This window comes from Carassius gibelio, chromosome B17, assembly GCF_023724105.1.
Source record: "Carassius gibelio isolate Cgi1373 ecotype wild population from Czech Republic chromosome B17, carGib1.2-hapl.c, whole genome shotgun sequence".
Lineage (NCBI taxonomy): Eukaryota > Metazoa > Chordata > Actinopteri > Cypriniformes > Cyprinidae > Carassius > Carassius gibelio.
The window spans coordinates 16421148-16435091 of NC_068412.1; the positions used below are offsets into that span (position 1 = coordinate 16421148).

The 13944-nt window shown below is 37.7% G+C and overlaps 1 pseudogene; it reads right to left on the minus strand.

Moving 5' to 3' along the window:
* Positions 1-2382: 2382 nt before the first annotated feature.
* LOC127976022 (nuclear exosome regulator NRDE2-like) lies at positions 2383-10453 on the minus strand (annotated as a pseudogene).
* Positions 10454-13944: the final 3491 nt, after the last annotated feature.

Genomic DNA, 13944 nt, shown 5'->3' on the forward strand with positions numbered 1-13944 from the left:
TCCTTAAAGAGGTTTGTTTCACTTGAAGAGTTAAAAGGGGTTGCATTTTAATTGTGCTTATTTCCAGAATATATTAGAACTCGACAATGCTTGGTTCCATACCACAACAAAAAATGACTGACCAGATGTCAAATATGTTTTTTGCTTGTTTTGCATTTAATGTTTTATAATCTAAACAAAATAAATAAATAAAAGATACAGACTGTATGTCTATACCTCACAAAATAGTTTTGATTTCCAAAACAATGTAATAATAATAATAACAATAACTAAATAAATAAATAAAATATGACGTCCAGTTACTGTAATTTGTTTCCTCTTTCACTTAAGTCTCTTACCTTGTTTAATTTTTGTAAGTTCATTGTACAATACAAGACATCCACTCATTCAAGCATTTTCTTTTGTAATTCCAGTTAAGTAGTTTAATGTTTGTTTGGGTATTGTTTTTATAACGCGATCTGGCAACAGTGATCGGAGGCAGTCTGACGTGGCCTTTCCCTCAGTCAACAAACACAGTCAGACTGTTACAAAACCCGAAAAAACATCGAACGAGATATCACACAGATTTCATCAGCTGGTTTAGACTGTTTGTCAAATTACAAATATGAACACGTTTACAGATAGACGTTATAAGTAGTACGTGAACTGAGTTTGGTTGAGCATCACACCGAGAGCACAACCACCATTAATGTAACTGTTTATCAGAAACTGTGCTATTAATAAAAGAAGACAGATGAAAGTAACCGTTACTGTGGATGTGACTCAAAACGTTTTGGAGGAAAATGTTAATGACAATTTTCAATTACACCACCAGATGGAGGTCTTTCCCAAAATTGTGACACTCCTTTAATTTATTGTTAAAAGACGTCACGTGATAATTAACATTGAAAATACATGTTTTTTTCTAATCCCGTTTATGCTTCAAAACTAGACAAATAGCATAGTCGTCGTATCTTCCTTAAATTTGAAAAAGAATAGCAGTGCAGGGATAATGCTTGTTTTTTTTTTTTATTGTAGAACTTACACATAATTACAAGCTCAGGGAAGTGAAGCAAGGTTGTATCTCTTACAATGAATAAGCAAAGAAACATACATATATACAGTATATATATATATATATATATCTTGGATTTGCATAGAGCACATTATGTAATTATACATACAGAAAAGAAAAGCACAACAACGTTGTCTTATCTTTGAATAAATCATCATAATGCATCAAAAAACTTGTACTTTTTTTGTTATTTATAAGTCTAAGGGATGAAATAAAAAAATGAAGGTCAGCAAGAAAAAGAGGGAAACTCAAGGGACAATGCTTGTTTAACATCATGAAATGACTGATATGACATGAAATGTCAGCCTTTTCAGTTCGCCTCCTGCTGCCACACTTTGCAACTACAGTCTATACTTGCCACAAAATGTTCATCTTAAGTGTTTCATTGAATAAATAACACAAGACTTTTAATGCACTGCTTTTCACATAAATTACATGAAACATTATCTTTAAAAATGATTAAAAAAAAACAGTAATACACTGCAGTACAATAATGTATTTAACTAAGAAGTATATTAAGGATTGTTAAAGCATCTCTTCAAAGATGTTCAAACGGGTGTTTACGAACATTCAAATTAAATTTGATGGGCTAGCAGATGACAGTTCTGTGTATCTTCTGTTTATGTAAGAGTGATGTAGCATGTTCTTCCAGAGCCCTTTATTTAGTCAGCTGCTCGTGTCCTTTCACAGTAAAATGAAAAGAATTAGCTGTGAAGAAACGTGTGCTAGGTTTGTCATACCAACCCCAGAGATGTTGTTGGGTAACATTTCACAAGACATTACGACATCAGTTCCATCTTAAAACACAGAGTAAACCCAAACATTACTGTGGTAAAGGTCCAAACAAATCCTTCCTTTCACCATGGCACACTCACACTGGCATAATGAATAGATTTGGAAAGTTTGAATGAAGAACTGAATGCAATAAGCATGAAAAACCCAATCCTCCTCTCACCAATTATTTCATCAGTTCAATGCACGTCTTAAATTTCAGGTTCAAATCCAGCAGCTCCGCTCAGTTTAGCAGAAAGTTCAGCATGGGGGAGATGAAAAGACCAAGCTGCAGTCTAAAGATCAATTTAAAGCACTGCAGCAACCTCTTGGTATTTGAAGATAATCCTAATCTGAGGTTGTACATTTGTGGTTCAAATCCAGGACAACATTAAGAGCATCGAGAGAAGGTATTGATGCCCTCTGCTGGCCAAAATAAAATATTTGCTGACAGTGACTGGCTTTAAATTCTTTCATAATGAAAAGACTCTCAACTAACTGAAACATGAAACCAAGATGAATTCTCAAAAACTTTATATTCAAAGAAGAGAGACAACTTAATACTCAACATATCATTTATTTCCAAAATCATGGAAAAAATTAATACAACTTTTTTTTTTTTAGCTGTTGATCCTCCAGGAAGATGTCCACCTCTTCCATGGGCACTCACAGACACAACTCCTTCTTAGTCATAAGGTCTAAAAACTCTTGTACACGTTCAGGGAACAGCTGTACTGTCTCCATGACACACACATACAAACTGTAATTTACATTAAGAGTCTGAAAGTAAAGTGTTAAGTGTGCAGACATGTTGACAGTAACATGCTTCTCTAAGTATATCTTATCTTACCTTTACCCAGGGCACTGCCTGTAGGGCCTTGTAGAAGATTCCAGAGCCCCTCTCAGCCTTCCCATCACATACCTGTAGAAAACACACAAGGAAACCCTATACCTGAAGCTAGTTTTGAACGTTTCTCAACTTTCATGTGTTTACAGCCTTACCAAGAAGTTCAGATGCATTCTCCAGAGCAGGGGACAGTGGGCCCTTTGTTCAGTTCTCAAACAAAAAGCGGATACAGTTGCCAAGACCATTATTTGGCATGGTAGGCAGGGCTTCTCCAGGAAGATGAGACCTGGACAAAGACTACTAAATCAGATTATTGCTACCAGATTAGTGTTATTACTCAGGTGGCTAACTTTTAAATCACTTTAATTAATTGGCTCTGCATAAAATCTCAACCAGGTGTTCTTCCGCCCGTGGCTGTAGGGTGTAAGAGATTATATTAAAAAGCTGCTACAGTGACCTTTGCTGCAACGCTGAGAATGCAGAACGCTTGTGTCACATTTTGAAATGTGCTTTGACACATTAGCTACAATGTGTTAGACTGAGCTTTGCCAGAAGTGTTTTTTCACAAAGAAAATGAAACGAAAGGAAACTAAATGAAATGACAAGAAAACAAACAAAAAAGGAAATGAAACAAAATTGACTCTTTGCAAAACCCGCCCTCCTTAGTTACTTTTGTTATGTCTGATCAGCCATACTGTACTCACACATGTTCTGTTCTGCTGTAAAAAAATACATTGAAAAGCAAAGAGGATACTGACAACACACCTCCAGAGCAGATTACGTCTGGTATGAAAGGCCTTTGACATTTGTTCAAAGAAATTCAAACAATAAACACAGTTTTGTGGCTCTTTAATGTGTCGTGACAGATCACTGTATTGCCTCCGTTCAAGCTGCATGTGAACTGATAACTTTTCATATTTACTTAAAACACAAAATTAACATGAATTAACATCAGAACTATTTATTTCAAAGAGAAAAGATTTTTCAAGTCTAAGGTTAACCAAAGTTAATCCACTCTCCTGTCAGTTTTTTTTTGTCTGACAAAATGGCGGATTCGGTGTAACGATTGGTCAGATCACCTGTCAATCAAGCTCTTTGCCAAGGGTCAATGGAGAGAGAGAGAGAAAAAAATGTATACTGCTCTGCAGTAATGGCGAAAAAATATGGCACAACACTGCTAGTTTTCTTTTCCACACTGTGGAAAAACCTGCGGACACGGCCTGTGCTGTGATAGCGGTTCTCTGTTTGAAGGTAGTGTTACCATAATGAGGAGCTGAAGGCTAGTGAGGAGAGGGCAGTCTTAGCCGAGAGAGAGGGAACACTGGTGTTGGCGTGGTGGCACAGCTGTGATGCATGCTGGACAGCAACAGACTCCCAAAGGCCTCAGAGATCCATCTGTGACTTCTAAATTCAAGTTACCGGAAATCAGTTTTTGGATGGCCTGACTGTGCACAGCATCAGCTGCATCTATCCCCACTGTAAGGTACTGAAATAGCCCAAAACATCCCACCAGGCTGGACATCTTGTGGATTTTCTTTGGAGCTCCAGCATTGCTGCCAGTGCCCAAGCTGAAGACGGCTTGCTCATAGGTCTTTCAGGCCTTCAGTATGGCACTGGGTTGATCTGGCCAGTGAAAGGTGTGCAGGCAGCACCCTCGGGTGAGAATGTAGACAGCTTTGCCGTTACCTGGCTGTTTTATCAGCCGTTTCGCTAGCTGACACAACAAGCATTACCCATTTCCCATATCTGCGTAAAAAAGTAAAAAAAACAAACAAACATCAAAATAGCTGTGCAACAAATACTGAACCACTAATTATTATACTATACTGTAATGATCTTCATCTCTGTCTGTATGAGTTTGGTTTAAACACCTGGCTCAGGTGGAATCACACATCTTCCTCTCTCCCGCTGAAGCATCCAAGCTTTCCATGCCCGAGCTCCCCGTTCCCCAATCCTGGGCTCTCCACTGTCCCAAAATGGCTCAAAAAAAATCTACATGGACACACACAGAAATACAAAGACATTAAATAGCTTAAAAACACAATTACAACAAACAACACAAAGTTCCTCACATTCAAATCAATGGATTTTCATCATTTGTCCATTTATTCATGATTACTGGATAATAAATATTTTAATAGAATTTCTACCCTTACGTCAGAACATTTAGAGCTAACCATACATACAACAACAAAAAAACATCTGTATGTTTGTATAGAAACATGCATGCCTTTTGTGATTTTATCATTTTCCAGATCTTTTCCAGTCTTGGAATAAAAAAAAAAAAGGTATTTCCAGGTTTTCAATGAGCAATCCATTTGTAGAATCACTAGCAGCAACACTCCCATTCACATAAAAGTGCTTTAAAGTGTGTACTCAGCTGAACATTTAATTAGCACTTATCACTCAACACCGAGCATCAAAACTACCTCATACTGCAGCAACAAAGCCAACCAGCACTGAAAACCTGTTCAACCAATCACAGAAAGACACCAGGAGTGGTCAGCCAATCACATGCTGACTTGATGATCAATACAGAAGAGATGTGCACTTACTGCAATACCCACCAGGCCATGTCACTTATTGATGTCCCCTAAATTTCAAGGATAAGAAATGCAAAATGAACACAGGTTTAGAGTAATTTACCATGAGTAAGAATGAGGGGTGGGTATAATTTGAGCAGTCTATCAAAGACCGAAATGCGAATCATGTTTTTAATTATTACCAACAATCGGTTTCCGAACAAATTAAAGTTCCCGGTGAAAGCGTTTAGGACAGGGGGCATTTTGACTCTCTAGGACTCTTTAGGTCTTGCTCAGCAGAACGTGTATGCAGCTGTTGACAGGACAGATATTTCTGCTGTTCAAGAAAAAGTTTGTTTTATAAAGCAACAGTGCATGTGAATATGCCTCTTCAGCAAATCCTGTGACTGAAACAAAGAGAGTACAGCAACAACAGTTTCACGTGAACATGAAAATGGTTTACTACAGATTTCATGTTTATCTTAAATGAAATGTAGGGTTACAGTTTCACCCAACAGTGAAAACGACATATTTTGAGTTTGTGTGATCCCTGAATAATTAGTTGATTAAAGAAGCCCAATATAATTAGGCAGGTTAGGACCAGAGTTGGACACACTGTGGTGCTGACATTAGACACATTCTAAAACAAAGAGTCGGAGTGAAACTGAATGGAAAAGAATGCCAAAGAGATTCATCTGAAGTTGTATGGTGTTTATTCAAAAAGAAAGATTTAAAGGATATAACTTTAAGGGTTTTAAGGCATGTGTTTGTGTGTGAATATATATATATATATATATATATATATATATATATATATATATATATATATATATATATATATATATATATATACAGTATGGTTAAAACTGCAATGCCACCTCTGAGCACAGGAGGGCAGTACAGAGTCACAGAGCTGTTCAAGGAAAACTTCCCTCAAAAACGAGCTTCTACTCACCCACGTTTTTCCATACCTGTATGACTTTTGACCCAAGAAACATAAAAAGGGTTTAGAACAACACGTGGGTCAGTAAATTGTTTATTTTCATTTCTGAACCTCAGACGTGCATTCAACATTGACCCTTCACCTCATAATAGACCACATAATCAGTCTTTTCCAATCTGTGTAAAATAATTGTATGTTTGTTTGTAAATTTCCTCTCAGTTCCGCAAATGTGGGCCCAGATCTAACAAGGTGATTTAATTAGGCTAATTAAGAAGCTAGTGATAAGGAGCACAGAACAGCAAGGGGCCTGGCTCAAAATCTGATCATTCATCCACACACACACACACACACACACACACACGCGCGCGCGCGTCCCAGAGATTTTAACGCCTTTTCATTTTGTCGAATCCCAGTATGGGGAAGCCCGGGACAGTGATGTTTGTGTTCTGACTCTCTCTAAACAGACCCACACAATACGCCATCTAAACTAGCTGACAAACAACATGCCAATCCACTTCAAATACACCATATCATCACCTTTTACTGTTGACGCCAGTCGATCCCTGCCACACACACACACACAGGTTGGATAGCCCCAAACATACTCCAAAACTTACACTTGCACAAATTGTACATGAGGTCCTTAACTCTAGAAATAGTTATGCATACAATCAAAACACATTTACATTTTCCACCAACTGCTGTCACAGCAACATGAGGGGAGGGAGTGGAAAAATTGTGAGTGGCTGCAAATTCACATCTAAACAAGTGAAACTCAAACTATGACACTGCAAAAATGACCTGAGGACACTATGAGATATTAACAGGAACATGGTGAAAAAGCTATCCGGAGAGTCCATAAGCTGCTAAACACATGGCAAAACTGGTAAGTATCTACATTTTACAAGTATAAAATATCGCTGTACCAAAGAGGTCTTCCTGGGTGCCTGGAAGTGGAGGGTGAGACAGCATACTGCCATCCTGGACTGCACTGAGCGTGTTTAAACACTTTCGAAACACGTTGTTGACCTTTGACACCGAGAACGTGCTGAAATTACCGAAATGAAGATGCTTCCTCCATAAAGGCACACTGTTTGGATGGATGAACACTAGTTTCTTCCAGTCTTTCTGCAGTGTGTTAGGCTCCCATAGTTCCTTGCACAGGCAGATTTTCTCCAGTTTAAGGTCCACGTTGGCAGGGTTACTTTCCACTGCCCTGTCCACAATGGACAGCTTCTTCTCCAGCAAGATACGAAGAGACATTTTCTTCATCTCAGCATCAATGTCAGTGTCACTGGCAGCCGAGAATGACCTAGAATTAAAGGCCAGTTCATCCTGATCAGAGACAAAGAGAGAGAGAGAGCAATTTAAGTTAGGTAAGGAAACAACAAAACATGCACTATTCGTCTCTGGAGGCCTACCTGTAAAGTTTACAAAGTCCAGCCACAGCTGAGTGTCCGTAGGATTCTCCCGTAGCTTCCTGTTAAACTCCTCCACCCGTGCACTCAGAAGGGTGCTGCTGCTCCCTTGAGCCTTAACATACTGCCGATCTCCCTTGACCTCCGGTTGACCCTTGCCCTCCATCCAAAGAGAGGTTCCACAGTCGTAGATGCCCAAAAGATTTACCCATGGTACAGCTGCCTGGGTGGAAGAGCCCTGCTCTTCAGAACAGGCTGAGAGCTTGATGAAGGACTGGAGCAGCTGACGGGTGGAAGGACCGAAATAGTGCTCTGGTTTCTTGTCCACTCACTGCTTCTCTGGGCATCCATCATTCCAGTTCACAGCCTGCGTCCTGACGTCTTACCCCAGGCATGAGACACCCTTCCTCTTATACCTGAAAAAGCAAAACAATGCTGAACTGAACTTTTTCCACAAAAACAGTGCAGAAAATATGAAGAAACCTTTTTGATTCCATCTGGCCCTACTGACAGATGAAGGACAAAGTAAAACAGAATGAGTGAGGATGAGTTGACTTGAGAAAGTGAAGGAAGGGAAGAGTTTGAAGAAAAGGGGTCTGTTCCCTCATTGGAGCAGTACTTGACCTTCTCAAGAAAAGAGTGCGGTGATGCACCTCTGTACACTCATACTGTACACACTCACAATACCGATCAGCTTTAGAGGAGTGTGTATGGGGGCATCTGTGTGGAGAGAGGGATAGTGAGAGAGAATGTCAGTATTGATTGTGGTCTCTTAAATTTCAGGTCGCAGCTCTGACACCAGATTAAAGCTGATAGGAGCTGGAGAACAGCCAGGTGTGAGATTTGTTGCAACTGAGCAGCTAATAAAGCCGTCACTATAGCCTACAGTGCCAGAACATTGCAGTAAATAAACCCAGAAAGACGCTTATGGAGAGCAGGGGCACAGAACTTTAACTACAGCTGCATGCTGACATCAAGATAAAGTAGATTTACATTTGCAGAAGGAAGCATCAGTGCTTGCAAGGCTGTGAAATAAGTTTTAGGCTTTGCTTTGGAGACCTCTGCAGTACGCAATATCACAACGATTTTGAAAGGCAAACATTTTAAAAGTGTATAAATATATATATATATATATATATATATATATATATATATATATATATATATATATATATATATATATATATATATATATATATATATATATATATGCAATGTGCTTGCCTTGCATTATAATTGTTGTAAGCATACACTTAATAAAGTTAGCCAATGTAGACGTATTTAACTCACTCAATAGTCAGTGACCAATAAATACTGTACAAACTTAGTAGCCTATTACAAACAGAATGGAGTTGAATGGAGAAAATTTCATGTGGATTTCAAAGGGTTTCGTCACACAGTAGCTGGGGTTATAAAAGAAATTGAAAGAGAAGCATGAGCACAACACACACTGCAGCTCTCTCGTCTCGTACGCACACAGCCGCAGTGCTCCCCTGCATTATAGAGCATCTGGCACCTGCTGCTGCTGAGACTGGCTGACCTTCAGAGAGCCAAACAGAAAGAATGAAAGAGGAGAGCATCTGTGAGTGAGACAGACAGACAGACACACAGAGATAGTGAGTTAAGTTACCTGGCTATGTCTCCCCTATAGAGGGATTTGTATTCCCAGTTGGCATGGTCAGCTCTTCTGTCAATACAGAAGGGGGAGTCAGTGGGGGTCTGGAGGTCATCCAGCCAGATAAAAGTCTCGTTCACCTGAACTTGAGCTTCCTCTCTGCAGCCAAGAAGATGAAAGACAAAGACATTTAAAACAACCCACACCATCATCCAAAAATCCAGGGTTAAAAGTGTCTTAAATAGACAGTCCAGAATTATGGATGATGTTTTGTGCATTTTAATGTTCAAATATAATCCAAAGAACAATTGGTACTTGCAAATCTTACTTGCTGATTCCCCCAAAATAAACAGTTCACCCACAAACTGAAATTGCCTGCTTTTGTTGTCTAAAATAGCTACATTATCTTTTTGCTAAATTTCTACTTTAATGTTTGGTGGAAGAAAGAAAGTCACACCGTTTGAAACAGCATGAGGATGAGTACATAATGACAGGATTTTCACTTTTGGGTGAACTGTCCCTTTAAGAGATGTGTAAAGCCTTTTAAACCTGATATAGATGTAAGTGGGTACAAGATCAGAGACTGACTGTGGATCAATGTACTGCGGGATTTTTCTATGAACACACCTGTCAGCGTTCTCCTTTTTTAGCAGGTCGCTGGGGTAAACTGTGTCTGATTCAGATCCACTGCACTCCGAGTTATCTATGTTCTTCTTCTTCTTCTTCTTCTTGTTTTTTTTCTTCTTTTCTTTGTTTCTCATCTTCGATCTGCCATGGCTGCCTTTTCTCTCTTCACGCTTTTGCTCTCTGTATAGACATAGAAAAGGAAGTTCACTATGTTCTCTGATAAACAGACACTCTGCTGTTTATATATATACTCTCTCTCTCTCTCACACACACAGACACACACTTGTAAATGACATTTTAATTTTACTTACCGTAATACACTTTAATGTTGGAAGGGCAACAAAACATTTAACTCAGCTTCAGCCTTGGTTGAAAATTTTATTTTTGTTTCATGCATATTTTATTAATTTACTTTTTATTTTTACACAAGATTAAGCTTGAAATCAAATAATAAGATCCCCTTTTGTTCTTTAATCACTCAGGTGATAAAGTTAATTTATTCAGTGATTAATTGCACCAAGGATCATTTGACCTAGTGCCTGCTGGTTCTTCTAGCTCTGCATGCACTCTCTCTGGTGAGTCTTCAAAGCATCTTCTGTGGTGAAGCTCTGATTACTCAGCCATTCAAGATCTGCTGGAGCTGAGAGAAGAAACATTCGGTCAAACCAAATTAGCTCTGCTGGCCACTTAAGAAGTGAATAAATCAGTCAGTCATGACAGAAGTAAAACCTCAGAAGCGTGCATCTGATGTGATTCGCACACAAAAAAACTGTGGGTTAAAGAGGGCTGATTCCCTTAAGTAGTGAGAAGGACAGAAGCAAGATGCTATCTATTATTCTGTGGACAGTCTGGGAAGGAGCCAGATGCATTGCTGACCTGGCCGATATTCTGCACAAATCCCCCACGGCAGCAGAGGTGATCTGCATGCAAGAGCGGTTTGCTCTTTTCTACTGTACACAGCGTGAGAACACTCCTTTCCCAATAATTTGATATTGATTAGTTGGGATGTGTGTCTTCACCTAGTTTATTAAGTCTTTAAAGATGGGATCCACTCAAACAGAACGGCTGACTGATTAAAGTGCTTTGAACTGCAGCCAAATCCATAAAGGTCCAGTATTTGGCATATGAGATAATTTGAGATTGCAGAATATGTGCTAATTAGCGGTGCGTATAAGCATCACTCCAACTTTTGCTCGCTTTGAAAAAACACAAAGTATTAAACTTTGCAGTGTAACTTGTCACAAATATTTGCATATTGACAAAATAGTTTCCAGAAAAATCTAATATCTAGTGTACCATAACACCACTAAAATAAAAACAGAAGATAGTTCCTAACAATATGCACACTATTTTTGTACTTCGACTTACATTTTCAAATAATCCATGTGGCACAGTTTTTAATATTTTAAGAGAACTGACGAGCAGAGATGCTTCAGAAAGGATTTAGTTCAATGCAGTACTTTCTAACAGATTCATCACAAATGTACTGAAAAATAAGTGTAATACTACAGATGAGCGAAAATTACCATAAAATTCAAACTGACACTAAATTTTAACTTTAATATATAGGCTGTCACGCACATATTATTACTGGTAATCCGCGTGTATTGTAGTTACAGTAAATCATGCAGCGTTTATAGTATTAATCAGCACAACTGTTAGGCTTTCTTTACAGGTTATCTGATCTTTCCCTTATCTGATCCTGTATGGATCTGTAAAAGCAGGTCAGAAAGAGCTTACCTTCATCCCCGGTAGAGTAGAGGACCAGAAAATACAAGAGCCATGTTTTCTCCTGATCAAAACAGAGGCGCGCCGGTTACGTCATCCGAATGCGACTTGTAAGGAAGCATGCAGCGAAGAAAAGATTCGGATATTTCGAACACTGAACACCTTTTCTTAAAGAACCAGTTCCAAAAGTGATTCAGCAATTCGTTTATGTTCTGACGTAATTACAACACAGATCAGGACACCGGCCCTGACATAGACGCAGGCAAACAAAAAGAGTCATTAAAGACATAAATAGAACTCACACATACAATTTAATTTAGCCATTGAGCAGACGCTTCTGTCCAAAGCGACTTACAGATCAGGACAATGGAAGCAATCAAAATCAACAAAAGAGCAATGATATGTCAGTGCTATAACACGTCTCAGTTGTCTTAACGCAGTACACGTAGCAAGTTTTTTTTCTTTTTTAAATTATACAATAAATAAAAAGATAGAATAGAAAAAAAGTGTTAGAGGACTTTTTTTCCCTTTTGTTAATTGTATAATACATAACAAGAAAACAAATAGAATACAAAGAGATCAGAGAAGCTAGAATTAGTTAATTTATTATTATTATTATTTAAGAATTAGTGAGTTCAAAAGTTAGAGGGTCAAATAAAGATGGAAGAGATGTGTTTTTATCCGATTCTTGAAGCTGCTCGGATTGAGTTGGACAAGCTATTCCAGCAGGAGGGAACATTTAGTTTAAATGTCAGTGAAAGTGATTTTGTGCTTCTTTGGGATGGCACAATCAAACGACGTTCACGTGCAGAACGCAAGCTTAGGCTCATAAGTGATTAAGTTAAGTATAGGGGTGCAGTGCATAGACTGTACAAGAGTCAGTGGTGGTTTTGTCAAATTTACTAATCTAATTTACAAATAATTAATTTAATACAATTTTCAAATAATGCTTAAGTTATCTTCTACTTCAAATAAGTTTTAGCTTCTTTAAAACCAACTCTATTTCTTAAGCGTGTTTATAAAAATATCAGTGATTCAAACGGGTTCAGCCGATTTATTTACATGATGTTAGGAATGACCCGTTCGTTAAGCCCGTTGAGGGAAAAGAGTGGAGAAATATTTTTTTCCTTGACAATTAAGACATTTTACGACAGTAAAATTGCACAGTAGATTAAGAACAAATACGTTAATCAAAAGTTTATTTATTTTAGTAATAGTTTTGCAAAGTTTCGTGCATATATTTAACGATGAATTGGTCCTAGTAAGTGAACTATTTCAAAATCATAACATCGATGTGCAGTAACGTTATTTTTATTTATTTATTTCACTGTTGAAATGTTAGTTATTTTTTAATTATGCGACTGTGTCCAATTGGCTTTATTTAAGGCAAAGCACAGCCGTTTGTGCTTACCATTGTTTTCAAGAAAACTCAACGAAACCTTAAGTTTCTGGATGTGAAGTAGTCTCACGGTGAGTGTACTGTATAATATAAGATCTGATCCCGGGAGAGTAATTTAATCAGCCCTGTCCTGATCCGGGACACACTGAGCGCAATGGCTTGACGCATTGCAGGTCTAACGTAACCAATCAGAGACGTTGTTACAATCACGAGCGGATTGCAGGTCTCAGCTGGCCAATCATAAAAACTGTGACATGCTGAGCCGAAATCTCCATAGCGTCAACAAAGACAGAGGACTTGATGCAATAAGTAATATTCCGACGAAAGAAACTAGTGCCTTTTAGAGAAGTAGTCCCTCAAGATGTAAGCGTTCTTAAGACTATCTTTAGAACTGTGAATCTAAAAAAATAATTTACTGGAATATCGATTTATCTTTATTTTTATATATATAGATTATGTTACCTTAAATTAATAACTGACTTTTTAATTTGTATCTTACATTCCTAAAACGCATTAAAAATTGTTAATCCAAATTGGTGAACAATTTGAAAAACACAGAAATAAATTATTTAATTATTTTCACGTTTATTTATTTGTTAGTGAGTTTTCAGATTATTTGTTTAATTAAGAGATCAAATGAATCGATTTAAATAAAAAAATGCGAAATCTTTTTATTATAATTCTTTTCTTTCTGTACATTTTGCCATAAAATTGGCACATATGCACAACAGTTTTTGCTTATCACTTTTATTGTTTTAATAGTCATATCAGGCCCCTAAATGAATGTACTTTATATGGTGCAAAACATATTAATTTGACCTTTGCGTATGTTTTTTTAAATCATCACATGTTTTTATCTGTAAAATATCTTTGTATGTTCTCTTACAAAAAACAAGTGACAATTAAATTCTGGACACATTAATTTTTGTGATTTTTATAAAATTTATATTACAATGTGCGTACTACATACACTGCATGTTAATATAATAAGTAGGTTACATTGTTCATCTATACTGCTTC